At 48.3% G+C, this 14420-nt stretch overlaps 1 pseudogene; it reads right to left on the bottom strand.

Annotated features, from left to right (window-relative positions):
- LOC138249523 (elongation factor 2 pseudogene) overlaps positions 1–14420 on the bottom strand; it is a 63645-nt pseudogene that overhangs the window by 26850 nt on the left and 22375 nt on the right.

Raw genomic sequence — 14420 nt, 5'->3', positions numbered from 1 at the left:
GGGGCAACACCACCCTATCAAGGAAAGCCCCTACCTCTCAGCTTGTGTCAACTATCTTTACCTTCTACACCCTCACCAGGTGGTCTCTGAATGGAGTGTTAATGCCTACCCGTCTGGCGACCATTGTACTGTCTGTCCAGGCCAAGGATAAAATCATTGGGGTGGGGGGATCTTTCTCAGTTAAGTAACCACGGCGCCCGGATTTGTCCCTGTCCCAAGGTAGTTGTCAAGAATCCCTCCTTGTATAGGAGACCGTCGCCGGCGCTAGTGGACAGGAGGCACCGCCACAGGACCACCACACCAGCACCCCACCCCCTGCAGATGGAGAACCACCCCGCAAACGGTCCCTGAGATCCAGGACAAAGACAGAGAACGATGCTAAGACCCTCGTCAAGAAATGAGACCACCCTGATTGTCATCCTTTTGTCCCACCTTGTCACGCTGTCCATCCTCAAACTGCCCCAGCTCCTCTTCCTATTCCCCTTTGGACAATGCACCTGTAAGACTAATAGACTGGACTTTGCCATGGACATTCCTCCACCATCACCCCTCACCATTTTACAACCCCCTCCAATATTGAGCACTAAAATAAATACCCTTAAAGCACAAAACTATCTGGAGTCTGTCTGTGATTTCGAATTAGTGTATTAGCAATTACAGTGACAAAATGCTCTTTCAAATGTAATGTCAACATACCTATGTCACACAGCTCTTGTCCATGAGGAAACAAAGCAGATGTCACACAGTGGGACCCACATCTGTGAAATGGTAAGGGAAAGTGACAACTCAGTGACCATACACTGGGTGAAAAGGACAGACAGTAGAGAGGTAGTAGTGTTAAAGTATATGTAGCAGGCAGGTTTGTCTTCTTACCTGTGTCTCATTGGAAGTATTGCAGGATCACCGAGTTCCAGTTGTCGATGTCCTCTTCTTCTGCTTCCTCGTCTTCACTGTCCACAGGCTCCACAGCTGCCACAACACCTCTATATGGACCATCCTCCTGCAGAAAAGGCACCTGTCGTCGCAAAGCCAAGTTGTGAAGCATACAGCAGGCCACTATGATCTGGCACACCTTCTTTGGTGACTAGAATAGGGAACCACCTGTCATATGTAGGCACCAGAACCTGGCCTTCAGGAGGCTGAAGGTCCGCTCTATAATCCTCCTAGTTCGCCCATGGGCCTCATTGTAGCGTTCCTCTGCCCTTGTCCTGGGATTCCTCACTGGGGTCAGTAGCCATGACAGGTTGGGGTAACCAGAGTCACCTGCAAATGGCGAGGGACAACTGTTAGACACACACTAACTCTTAGGGATATCCCCAGACCCAGACAACTATTCCCACTGATTTGGTTCCAGGTGCTCACCTAATAGCCACACACTGTGCCTCTGGAGTTGCCCCATCACATAAGGAATGCTGCTATTCTGCAGGATGTAAGCGTCATGCACTGAGCCAGGGAATTTGGCATTAACATGGGAGATGTACTGGTCTGCCAAACACACCATCTTCACATTCATTGAATGGTAAATCTCTCCGTTTCTGTACATCTGTTCACTCCTGTAGGGGGGACCAAGGCTACATGTGTCCCATCATTGGCACCTATGATTTTGGGGATATGTCCCAGGGCATGAAAGTCACCTTTCACTGTAGGCAAATCCTCCACCTGAAGGAAAACGATGTAGCTCCGCATGTGTTTCAGCAGGGCAGACAACACTCTGGACAACACGTTGGAAAACATAGGCTGGGACATCCCTGATGCTATGGCCACTGTTGTTTGAAATTACCCACTTGCAAGGAAATGGAGTACTGACAGCACCTGCACTTGAGGGGGGATTCCTGTGGGATGGTGGATGGCTGACATCAGGTCTGGCTCCAACTGGGCACACAGTTCCAGGATTGTGGCACGATCAAGCCTGTAGGTGATGATCACATGTCTTTTCTCCATTGTCTACAGGTCCACCAGCGGTCTGTACAAGGGAGGATGCCGCCTTCTCTTCACATGCCCCAGCGGACGGTGCCTATGGAGGAGAACAGCCAGCACAGAGTCAATCAACTCTGAGGTACGTACACACAGCTCACTCAGAAAACTATACATAACCCGAAATTTGCCTGTATGAGTGTTGAGCCAAGGCCTAAGTATGTGTGACGCAGTAAAAAATAAAGCCATTTGGGTCCCTGAAATGTCAGCTGCCTGACCTGTAAAGTGGGACAATGGGATATGAGGTAACTGCGCTGGCCTTGTACACTGTCGCGGTAGGCGGTCAAAGACCGTGGCGCAATTCTGCATTTGTAAACATTGGACCCTATGGGCCCCAGGAGCCAATGACGATGTATGCCGGCGGTGACGGTACACACTGCCGCGGACGTGACTGCCATTTTCTATCTGTTCAATCACTCGATACCTGATCATCGACAGAAGAGGACCTACAACGCAAGTGCTGCTGTGACCTCAGTCTGGAAGAGACAATGGCTCGTGCGTCTGGGGAAAGGGCCCCTGCCTTTACTTCAGAGGAGTTGGAAAAGTTAGTGGATGGGGTCCTCCCCCAGTACACGCTACTCTACGGTCCTCCAGACAAGCAGGTAAGTACACTGGGAGCATGCTGTATGGGCAATGCCTGTGTGGAATGGGGTGGATGAAAGATGGGGGGGAGAATGAGGCGTGCATGAAACGACGGTGAGTGCATGTGCCACATGGCAAGGGGAGGGATGCGGGCCAATGACTGTGACGGTGCAGTTGGTAATAACTTCTCTTTTTTCCCTGTACAATTCCTGTAGGTCAGCGCCCACCAGAAGACGGATATTTGGCGTGCCATCGCCAAGGATGTCCGGACCCTGGGGTCTACCACAGACGGAGCACCCACTGCCGGAAAAGATGAGAGGACATTCGCCGCTGGAGCAAGAAGATGGCGGAGGCCCAGCTGGGGATGTCCTCCCAACGTGGGAGGGGTGCCAGTCTCACCATGACCCCCCTGGTGTCCAGGATCCTGGCGGTGGCGTACCCGGAGTTGGATGGGCGCTTGAGTGCAGCACAGCAGCAATAAGGGGGTGAGTACACTCTCATTCAGCTGATTCAGCACGCATTATAGGTGTCTGGGTTGGGGAGGTATGCTGTGGGTTCCCCTAGGCCAGGGCGAGTTTGCTAGTGAAGTCCCCTTTTTCAGGCCGACCCTGTGTCACCTCACCCCACCTGGGTACAGTGCCAACTACACCTAGTCAGGCTTCTGTGACATCCATGTGTGCAGAAATCGGCCATAGCCTTGTAAGCCATGTCCCAGGGATTGAATAGTGGACCCCAAGTGCGCAGTGTAGTGCAGAGGGCTTCTGTGTCTGTCATGCCCGCCAACGGTAGCGGTATTGCATGCACACAACATGTCTTTCTTCTGTCTCCCCCCCACGCCCTTTTTGTGGTTTCCCTGTACTTGTGTGCATTAGCATCATCAGTGGCACCGGAGCAGGAGGGAGCTGCATCCCACATGGCCCTGGAGGGCGAGACTACAGACTCCGAATTCACCATTGGGACGGAGGGCGAGGGGAGCTACACGGCAGGGACAGGAGCTGAGACCAGCGATACGGACTCCTCCTGATGGGAGCTCCCTTACAGTGGCGGGTCCATCTGTGCCCCCCGCATCTACAGGTACAGCCGCCACCCCCACTCCAGCACCGCCCTCTCAGCAGCCCCTCAGCCTTTGTCCCGTGCCCACTCACCCAGTAGGGTGGGCATCACCTTCGACCCAGGCACCTGAGACCCTGCCCCAGTCAGCCCTGCTGCCCTCAGTGAGGAGGCTATTGACCTCCTGAGATCCCTCACTGTTGGGCAATCTACCATTTTGAATGCCATCCAGGGTGTTGAGAGGCATTTGCAACAAACAAATGCATACCTGGAGGGCATTCATTCTGGGCAGACGGCCCAGCAGAGAGCATTTCAGGCTCTGGCCTCAGCACTGATGGCAGCCATTGTCCCTGTGTCCAGCCTCCCCTCTCCAACTTCCTCAACCCCGGCCCAATCACCTGTACCCCAGCCTATCCCAAGCACACCATCAGACCAGCATGCACACTGATCAACACACAAGAGTGGACATGGAAACATAAGCACCACACATCCCACAAGCACTCACACAAGCACCATCCCCATGCAGACACAGCAACATCCACTGCCTCCACTGTGTCCCCCTCCTCCACATCCTCCTCCTCCCTCCCTGTCTCGTCTCCACTCACACCTGCATGCACTACATCCTCAGCCACTACCTCCATCACCAGCACGCCCATCACCAAACACCGCTCATGTGCAATCACCACCCCCACTACCATGCACACATCCCCAGTGTCCTCTCCCAGTGTGTCTGTGAGCCCTCCTCCCAAAGTACACAAAGCCAACAGCCATCCACCTCACAACAGCCTCCAGCCCATGCACCTTCACCCAAATTCAGCAAACGTACACCTCCTACAACCACTACCTCTTCCTCCACTCCCAAACCCGCTCCATCTTCCCATCCCAGCGTGTCTAAAAATCTTTTCCTGGTAAACCTTGACCTCTTCCCTTTACCTCCCCCCCGTCCCTCCCCTAGGGCCAGGCTTTCCAGGTCCCAGCCCAGCACCTCAGCCACCAAATCACCAGGCACAGTAGTGTCAGCAACTGCGGGGTCATTGAGTGCACCACCCATCAGGGCTGCCAGTGTGCCACATAGCGAGGGCAAGGACATTCCGCCACCTGCCAAGGTGAAGAAGGTGCCCACATCCCAGAGGTACAGGGCACAGTGGCACTGTAGTGTAGCCATTTTTAATATAGCTTTATGCACGTTAGGTTAACATATTAGGCCTATGTGCACTTTGCCCTAGATACATTTTATTCTGCCTCGCACTGTTATTTTACAATAACAGGTTTTATGGTCTTGTTTTATTCTTTCTATCACACTGTTTAGCTTAGTTCAGCACTGTGTTCTCAAACACTGCATTCTTGCTCACCTTGTGCTTCAGTCAAGGCTACAGTCTGGTACATTGGCGGTACACGTGGTAGAAGTTTAGTCTCTTGTGTTCGTAGATGATACACATCCTTACATAGGGACATTTTCTTAGAACATCTGCGTGTTAGTTATAAAATCACTTTCTAGTTCTAGTACAGGTCAGAGGGAGATTCCGACCAGGAACCTACAACTAGATGCTGACTGCCCCGTTGCAGATGCTGATGCAGCTTACAGGCCTTTTCTCAGGTATGAGGGTTGATGTCCTCCCGGGGGAAACTGAAAGGCAGGCTTAGAGCTTCACATGCTGTGCTCGTAATATAACTTAGAGAGAACTTAATATAGTTGCACTATGATATACTTATTCTTGTGCTTCACCCTCATCGTTACTATTTTAATCCTACTGTGTTGTTTCGTTCTGGTTATTGCAGCTCACGCCTTACTATACAAAATGCAGTCGTTTTATTAAACCAATCTTTAAAACTTAAACTGCCTTTGTCATTTTTATATGAGACCGTACTGTGTATGAGAGCACCGGTTGTGACCTGAGTGACCACGACTTCCCTGGGAAGCACTAAGATGTCATGCGCTCGGCTGCCCAATTGTCTCTTCCCTTCGGGAGAGATAAGGCACTGCTAGTTAGCCGGAGCATAACCCGTATTTGGGGTGACAAGGGTCCTTCACCGTGGGTCAGACTTAGTCCCCCACACTACAAACGATCTTGCCGCCGAAAAATCCAGCAGTCTGATTAGGATAATGAGAGCCTACGCGACATGGCGCCGCCAACGATTGATCAGGCTCTAATTTTCAGGTCCACAGGTATATCTCGGTCTCATGTAATATAATGATCCCTCAGTTCCATATACGGAGACGTCCGTGGTACTGAGGACATCCACCACCGTTGTATAGGTAACCCTATTTACAGCGGATGGTTGTTTAAGATTGAACCTTAAAAGGAAAAAAAAAACTTTTTGGTGTGCCTTTTCTAAATTCATGGTGCTTTACTGATGGCGAATCCCCAGGTTATACAAATTGCTCTTAACATGAGACAACTGCTCACAGCACATTTGCTGGCACACAGCCTTACGGCCCAGGGTGGTCCAGTCACGTTTGTGGTGGACGCCCACGCAGCCTATAGAACAGAACTTTTTTACTCTTGGGTCACATTTCCAGCAGTTGATTGGGAACACACATACATTCCATACATATACAGTAGCGAACGCGAATGGACAATACAGGGCGTACGCATATTTGGATACCTCTGTCTTATCAAGACCATAATAATTGGCTTGATGGCGCCCTACGCCATACAATGTTACCAGTAAGGTTAGGTCCACTAAGTAATGAAGGTCCAACCTGGCCTTTATTGGCCACCTATACACCACATCCTACGGCTACGAATATGGCGGTGGCTGAGGTTCAACACTTTTATACTGACTTAACGGCAGTATATAGACGCTTAGTACAATTTGTAATGCAGACACTAAATACCAACCCAGCGCGTGCTGCTCCAGCACAACCACATGTAGCTAAACCGGAACATTCATATAGAATAGTCTTAGACTACAGACATTTGAATGGACATACACGCACATATGCTATACAAAATTCACATAGCACTGCACTAATGAGCAACATTGTGCGTAAGAAATATAAACAACTTTGGATATCTCGAATGGATTCTTCTGCCAGAATATAGCCCCGAAAGCAGGGATTTAACCAGCTTTAGCGCACTAGGCTCCCAGAAAACTTTGTTGTTTGCCTCAGGGGTATAAGAACAGCCCAGGACTGTTTACAGCTCGTGTGACGGATATTCTGCACGAGCTCGACCCTGAAGCGTTGTCATATGTGGATGATATATATCTCACGGATGATGAGTTGCTACAACATTTAAGACGGGTAGCCCGTATTGTTGTAGGGTTTGCCAAAATCGGCTACAAATTTATCTTCAAAAAATCAAAAATTGCCTTCCTCAGCGTCATATTCCTGGGATATGAGCTGTCGAGTGAAGGTAAGAGCCTAGCGCCACAATTTTTAGAAAAATGTGCAAAATTGCAACCACCAAATACGATTAAGAAACTCCAATCATTGTTGGGCTTTCTAAATTTTGGCAGAACATACATTCCTGATTATGCTACACGCATAAAACCTTTATATGAATTAATACGTCCTGATTTTTCAAGCAAATTCTGGACAATTGAACATACACATACTCTTCAGGAGTTACAAGCAGATATGCTAGCAGCAAAACATCTACACACACACGACAATAAGATACATTTGGTCATCAGGGTGATAGCTGGGGCCATTGGGTTTACTTATGTCACATTTAATGAAGGTGAGGCAGTCCCCATAGCATACAAGTCACACTTGTGTTCCGCTGCCGAGCAACGATTTGCACCCACAGAGAAAATTCTCACTGCTGTACAGATGGCTGTTCCTAAAAAAAGACCTCTGGCCCAGGGAAAACGCATTATTGTCGTTTCTCCTATTCCGGCCCTTGAGGCTGTTACAAAAGCTAGCATCCCGAACGCAAAAGCACTCCACCCAAGATGGATACAATGGGCCACGTCCTTGACAGCCACTGATGTAGACTACATTTTTGACCCAAAGTTACAAACCCAGGAATTTCTACAATATGAAGTTGAATATCCAGTTCCCGCTGACACATTGCCTATTGCCCAATATCAGGTAGTCATGTACACCGATGGCTCTGCGCAACCAGCGATAGGAACAAAACATCAATATTCTGTTGCATGTGCGGTTGTGAGCGGCTATATGGAGGGGGAGAAATTCTGCCCCCAACATACTTATACCCAGACCTTAGGGGATTGTACTGCACAATTGGCTGAGCTAAAAGCTCTACTAATGGCACTGGAACATACGGATCCGACGCAGTACACACTGATTGTTTGTGATTCGTATTATTGCGTTCAGTCTTTTAACAAATACTTACATTACTGGTGCTTGAATGGGTTCAGAGATTCAAAAGGCAACACCATTAAACACAGACTTCTGTGGGGGAAGGTAGCAGACCTGAAAGAGACGCTACCCAAAGTCCATGTTGTGCATACACTTGGACACCAGCATGTTGGCATACACTTTGCTGGTAATACTTTGACTGATGAAGCCGCAAAGTCGGCAGTGGCAGTTGCCACTGTAGCTGCAGTGACTCGTTCGAGTACCAAACCAGACATGGAGATTATAGCTGCCATAAGAGCTACGGTTGATGACAAGCCTTATCCAAAAGGATTTCCGAATAAATATCAATATTTTATGGAAAGTATGCAAACGCTGAAGTTAAAATTCCTAGCGTAGGCGTATGTGACATCCCCAATAAAGATGTAAGACCACAATTGATTAAAGCAGCGCATGAGGGGGTGGCATCTGCACATGCAGGCGTGGCATCTACAATTTCACTATTACAGGCCCGCTATTGGTGGCCTGGTCTCTATAAAGAGGCCAAACAGTATGTCCTTTGTTGTGACATCTGTCATCAAATTAAAGTTTCAACAGCTAAGCGCCCGCCGCAGACACCGCTCTTAATCTCAAACAGACCATTACAATGTGTGTACCTGGATCATTGTGGTCCATTAACACAGGATAGTGCATACAAATATATCCTAGTCGCTGTTGATTCCTGCTCCAGATTTGTGTGGGTGTGGCCACAACGCTCGTCTGACGTTCGGACTGTTATTAAAGATTTGCGAGTCTTTGTCGGTACATATGCAGTTGCGGCATTCCATCCGGACCAGGGCCCTGCTTTCGCCTCAAGGGCATTCAGTGACACCATGGTTTCGTTGCGGGTCCAGCTCCAGTACTCGTCTCCATTTCATCCAGAGGGAAATTCTGTCGTGGAGCGATTAAACCGTGATTTAAAGCAATCCTTAACAGCTAGAGTCTTAGGTCCGGGTCGTAGTTGGCTAACCCACCTGTATGGAGTTCAGAGAGCACTAAATACCCTGCCTAGAAGGTCCATGGGGGGGTCGTACTTCATATGAGTGCCTGTTCGGGACACACATGTTTGTTCCGGATCTTGATGGTCCTGGTGTGGAGGCAGCGGAGACAACTTTTGACCTAAATGATTGTGTCACTGTTTTACAGGAATTACAGTAGTTCCGTGAAGATAACTCTTCTAAAAGTGCTGCCTCCACAGGAATTAAGGATGTGCCAGTAACACCTACCGGCTGGATTCCCAGGGTTGGGGATCTTGTGCGTGAAAAGGTCGCAGTAAAAAATGAATTTGGCCGTTCTTATCGTGCTCCAGTCCCTGTGTTGGGGATACACCGAACGAGAACTGTTATTCTGCCACCGTTGCCAGGTGCCAAAGAAAATCGCTTTGTTTCTATTGACAATATCAAGTTACAACATGTGGCCAATTCTACACAGCCAACCAAGAGGAACGTCCAGTAGTTCCCAAATCCCTCTCACTACTGGAGAAGAAGTTCCGCTTCAAGTTGTCTATACCAACACTGTTGCCTCTTCGAGCTTAGGGAGGGTGGATGATGATCTTGCATTAGTTCCATTAACAACAACCAATTCAGAAACATTTGATCGAGTCACCATGAATACGGACGTGATGGATGGTGCTGTCTACACTATACCGCTGCGAGAAACACCAACTCTTCCATTGACTACGGCAACGCCTTTTGCACGAACTGCCTCTGGTTATTTTGCCAACAACAACGATGGTCTATCGGACTCGTTTGCCTCTTCGACTACTGACCTGTCAGGTCCACGTAAGCTGATGGGTTGGCTTAAAGATACATATTTTGTTTTTCCATGGAACTATCTATGGCTTTTATTGACTATGCTAGCGTTTTTTCTTTGGATTGGGTTTGTCATTACCTTTTTTCTGTTGATACATGGTCATTTTCTTCCTGACTTACAAGATTTTTTGTCAGGCCCGAAGATGCCACGTAGGAAGCGTTTCTTGTATGAAGTATACAATGAAATTTGGAAACTTTCACAACAAGAAGCTGCAGCCCGGTTAGGGCAGATAGATCAGGAAAATCTGAAGAAAGCATTAGCTGTTGTGGATAATGGAATTCACACCTTGTCCGACCGAATTTATACAATTAACAATATTGTTTCTTCTGCTATAGACATTATACGATCTGATATGTCTTCTTTATATCATGGACAGAGTCAGACCAGGTCCATTGTGCAGTTGGGTTCAGACATTGAAGGCGGGTCGCGTTCCGTGGCAGCACATCAGTGCCAGGGAAATATTTTTTTCCTTTAATCTGACGCGACAACAACAACTAATGGCTAAGAAGGAGGCGACTTATGTCATGCTTCACATTGAAAAGTTAGAAAGATTGCCTTTTACCGTGGCCAAGATTCCCTCTGCAGAGTGGTTGATTCACAGGGTTATTAATCTGCCTATTTCTACATTACAATTCACTTCTTGTTTGAAACATGTTCCGGTAGGCAGATATGAGAAGCTGGGAGATAGTTACATCCATGAGGTGTGGGAGCTTCCCTTCTTGTATAAATGCCTCAATGGCATGAAAGAGGTCTTCCTTAGCGGCAGTGAATGTGAGACTTCAGCCAGCCATTCAAAGATTTGTAAGCAGCTGTCCTTGCATGGGGCGTGTAATGCCTTGGTTGCGAATTTGGCTTGCTATCTGAAGGGAGTTCCAGTCCCCTTGATTAAATGTACGTTCCAGGTGCTTTTATACGGCAGCTATGTCCTCCTCAATAGTGAAGACTGTTGTGGTATGCGGGCCGGAATAGTTTACGTTGTTTCGGTCACTTAGGTCGTTACTTGCTGCGGGAACGTGTTGTTTCCCACCACTAAAATTAGGGAGGTAGCAGATATTTGGCCTCACATTGCTACTTCCAAGGTGAATTTTGACAAGTTAACCAGACTGAAGGCTTTGTTGTTTCTGAAGCATGTGGCCCTTACATCTGCACGCGAGACCTACGCACTTCAAGTGGCAAGGTCATCGGCAGAAATACAGTCCCTGTTAAATACCAACTTTCCGAGCCACTTTGGTGAACTTGTGGGACGTATATTTAATGCGTCCAGCACGGCTGGAGTAGCAAATATTTTCAAAGCTGTTGGTTTCATTCATACCTTTTCTTCCATATTCGGTTTGAATACCTTCGGCTATTCATTAAATTTTTAGAAGCATTTTTGGGGGCTTTCCGATAATTTTGTTTTTATTAACCGGCATTTTACTGTTGCTGTTGTTTTTACGCAATGGCTGTCCCGCCGCAACAAGGACCAATGTGGGCGCTCCCATCAGCGCAGCTGTGTCGTAAACGCATGATACTTTACTTTGGAGCAACACTCCTGGAACATTTGGGGTGTGACTGGTCTCTGTCATTCAGACCGGTTTTGGATTGTGTGCAGCCCGTGTTTCGGTGCTGTTGGTGCTCTTTTGAACATGCATTGGACGTCTGTCTCTCACAGCAACGCCCTCAGTGGCTGATCTGTTGATGTTCTCGATGAGGGCTCATTACCAGACATGCGCGCTGCGGCTGCGTTTGCTTAGAGAAGCTCAATACGAGATACCCTTCCTGGAGGAAGTTGATGTTAACTCGTTCATAGGCACTGCACAGGATGCCGCCTTGGTTGCTACTGAGGCTTTGGAACACACCTGCTCCTTTCTAGTCTTTAGCGTGGATTTTCTGGTTTTGTCATCTGCCGAAATGGAGAATCTCCTGCTTTCTGTGACCACTGCTTGAATTGGACTTATTCTAAATTGACATTATCCTTTGAATTCGGCATTTGGCCGCATGCTCATTTTTTAGATTGAGAAATTCCATGCTTGTGTGTCCTCTTAACTTGTTGAAATTGGACAGGGTTTTACTTATATTTTAGCATTAGTGCATTTTTAGCTTCAGCTTAAACCACTTTCTACCGACAAGGGGAGGGTGTAGTGTAGCCATTTTTAATATAGCTTTCTTCACGTTAGGTTAACATATTAGGCCTCTGTGCACTTTGCCCTAGATACATTTTATTCCGCCTCGCACTGTTATTTTACAATAACCAGTTTTACGGTCTTGTTTTATTCTTTCTATCACACTGTTTAGCTTAGTTCCCTGTGCTTCAGTCAAGGCTACAGTCTGGTACATTGCCGGTACACGTGGTAGAAGTTTAGTCTCTAGTGTTCGTAGACGATACACATCTTTATGTAGGGACATTTTCTTAGAACATCTGCGTGTTAGTTATAAAATCACTTTTTAGTCCTAGAACAGGTCAGAGGGAGATTCTGACCAGGAACCTACAACTAGATGCTGACTGCCCCGTTGCAGATGCTGATGCAGCTTGCAGGCCTTTGCTCAGGTATGAGGGTTGATGTCCTCCCGGGGGAACCTGAAAGGCAGGCGTAGAGCTTCACATGCTGTGCTCATAATATAACTTAGAGAGAACTTAATATAGTTGCACTATGATAGCCTTATTCTTGTGCTTCACTCTCATCGTTACTATTTTAATCCTACTGTTGTTTCGTTCTGGTTATTGCAGCTCACGCCTTACTATACAAAATGCAGTTGTTTTATTGAACCAATCTTTAAAACGTAAACTGCCTTTGTCATTTTTATATGAGACCGTACTGTGTATGAGAGCACCTGCTGTGACCCTTACACCACCACCAGCACCACCGCCACAGACACCGCCACCACAGACACCGCCGCAAGCACCGCCACCAGCCTGTGACGTGCTCGGACAGTGGCACCACCGCTGACATGACTACCATCCCCAATGGTCAGTCCGAGGCTGGAAGAAACTTCCTGGACCCTGCCCAGCTTCCATGAGGCATGACTTCCAGCACTGTTTGCACCTGCAGATGGAAGGCCAAGCCGCAGCAGTGTGGGGTATGTCTCTGCCTCCATGGCGTATCATGCTACCTGTTCCTAGGCAATCTCGTGGCACACACACCCAGGTGAGGGAATGGGACCGGCCACACTGCAAGTGGAGCACTCTGGGCACCAGACCACCTCCAGAACCAGTGGAGAAATACATCCATTACCTCAGTCCTTGGCAGGATGAAGCACTCTGGGCACCAGGCCCCCTTCAGAACCAGTGGAGAAATACATCCACTACCTCAGTCCTTGGCAGGATGAAGCACTCTGGGCACCAGGCCCCCTCCAGAACCAGTGGAGAAATACATCCACTACCTCAGTCCTTGGCAGGATGAAGCACTCTGGGCACCAGGCCCCCTCCAGAACCAGTGGAGACTGTTATCCGCTTGAGAGACTGTGGCTTTGCACTCCCCAGGATAAAGCAGTGGGCAAACCAGCCAATGGAAAGACTTGAGAGACTGTGGCTTTGCACTCCCCAGGATACAGCAATGGGCATGGAGCCCCCTCGTGCAGCAGTGATGTCGTGCATTCACCTGGCTGAGGTGCCCCCTCTTCCCTTCCCCCTGAGGTGCCTGTTTATTTTCGAACTGATACCCCAGCAGTGTTCTCTCCGTTTCGAGTCTGGTATCTTGTGTGGGCTTCGCCCATGCATTGTGGGACCACTGGTCCACGGACAATGATTGTTACACTATTTGGACTTGTGTAGGTGGTGTACACATTTGTATATACTGAATTTTGAACTTTCACTTTCAGATTTTTCATGATTTAAATTGTTACAATCATTTCCTTTTGTCCCTGCGTTCTTCCAGGGGGTGGGGCGTATATATGTAATGTTGCTGCATGTATTTGTGTGTATGTTGTTGTGGGTGAGGGAGGGGGTGCGGGTATTGCATGTTGTGTGTCACTTTCTTTTCCTTCCCCCCTCCCCTGTGTTGTAGGTGCAGTACTCACCGTGGTCGTCGATGGCATCTGTCCTGCTCCTGATAGAGCAGGAGGAAGACCAGAATTGGTAACACCTGTAGTTTGGGCTCCATGGTGTCCTGGTTCTTCGTTGGGTGTCGAGAGGTGAGTGTTTTCCCTTCTATGTACTGTTTCTGCCGTGCTTTTGAGAGCGTTGGTTCCGCCCCGGAAAAGGTGGCAGATAAACCTGTTGTTATACAGAGGGCGGTACTTTCTCCTCCGCCTGTCTATTGGCGGTTACCACTGCAGTGTTTGTTTCTACCGCCGTGGCGGTCGGAGTGTTAAAGTGGCTGTCTATGTTGGCAGTTTCCGCCATGGTCGTGATTCCATTTGTTTTTCCGCTGGCCTGTTTGGCGGTATTACCGCCGCTTTCACACCGACCGCCAGGGTTGTAATGAGGGCCTTTGTCTATAGCTAGCTCGGCGTGGATAGCACTATGCTGATCCTATGCTTAAAAACTTTGCTAGATAAACAGACATTTGAGTTGAGAAAATCTAGTAGTGTCGCTGGTGTTGTAGAGTGCTCCTTATTGGAGCTGCTTTCCACCTAAATTTGGGAACCACCCAGAGTTCTCGCTTGTATTTTGTATAATTTATGCAGCACTCTAAACCTGAAAGGGTCTTTTTTTGGTTTATACTGGGTGCTCCCTTGTGTCTGGACAAAGCTAAACCTCTCTGAAGAGCTCTAATGA

This window comes from Pleurodeles waltl, chromosome 8 (genome assembly GCF_031143425.1).
Source record: "Pleurodeles waltl isolate 20211129_DDA chromosome 8, aPleWal1.hap1.20221129, whole genome shotgun sequence".
NCBI classification, from domain to species: Eukaryota; Metazoa; Chordata; class Amphibia; order Caudata; family Salamandridae; genus Pleurodeles; species Pleurodeles waltl.
This window is presented reverse-complemented; position numbering and strand designations above follow the sequence as displayed.